Source organism: Aptenodytes forsteri, unplaced genomic scaffold (genome assembly GCF_000699145.1).
Source record: "Aptenodytes forsteri isolate BGI_AS27 unplaced genomic scaffold, ASM69914v1 Scaffold280, whole genome shotgun sequence".
Classification (NCBI taxonomy): Eukaryota; Metazoa; Chordata; class Aves; order Sphenisciformes; family Spheniscidae; genus Aptenodytes; species Aptenodytes forsteri.
The window spans coordinates 60,985-61,912 of NW_008796042.1; positions in this window are offsets into that span (position 1 = coordinate 60,985).

Genomic DNA, 928 nt, shown 5'->3' on the forward strand with positions numbered 1-928 from the left:
TTCAATAAATTAATAAAATAAACACTAATAGGGCAGCATTCAAGTTCACAACAGTGCAGTAATCTATTTTGAAGCCATGATGGCTATTGCTAGCAGAGCACGCCACACAGCAGCCACTATCTGTAATGTAAAAAATCTGGCTACGGGTGCAGATAGCGGTTATAGTGCACCCACGAGCATCGTGGAGCTGGGGTGTAACAGCTCCATAGAAACACATCTGTTCCCTGCCACGCTGACGAGGGGCTGCTCTGGTTCCACTGCCTGCTGCTGCTGGCACTGAATTCGTCCCCCTGGTCTCAGTTACCTGAACTACAGGAGCTCCTGTAAAATACGATGCTAATACCGGGGGGCTGTTGACCTTGGCACCTTGTTGCTGAAGCTGCTCTGACCTCCCTCCTCCCCAGCTGTCGTGCAGGCAGGGCACGCGCTCCTGGCATGGAAAGCAAGAAGCTTGTTCTTTCTACAAATAAGAAAGCCATAATTACATTCTTGCTATAAAGCTTCTTCCTTTCCCTGCTACATCACCCTGCCCCTCCCTGCCACATCCGTAGCCTTACAGCTCCCTACCCACTATAAAACAGAAATACTGCTGCACACCCTACCTGAAAGAAGCAGCGGGTACATCTTTCCCCATGCACAGACTCCCTCACCTCCCTCTCCTGCCACCACATCCACCCAGTTCCTGGCCTTTTGTGTGGCAGGGAAGATATAGCTTATTTCTGCAGGTACCACAGCTGCTGCAGCGACTTGTCTGGCTAAGGCCATGTCCTCTAAAGCTGGCAGCATCCTTCCCTCGTAGTAATCGATTCCCCTCACCTTCTGACTGTGGTATGAGGTTGGGCAGATGCTTTTTATATGCTTAAATAATAATATATTATTTATTATAAATATATATTTAAGCATAAAAAAAAGCATCTCCTCAGCCTCA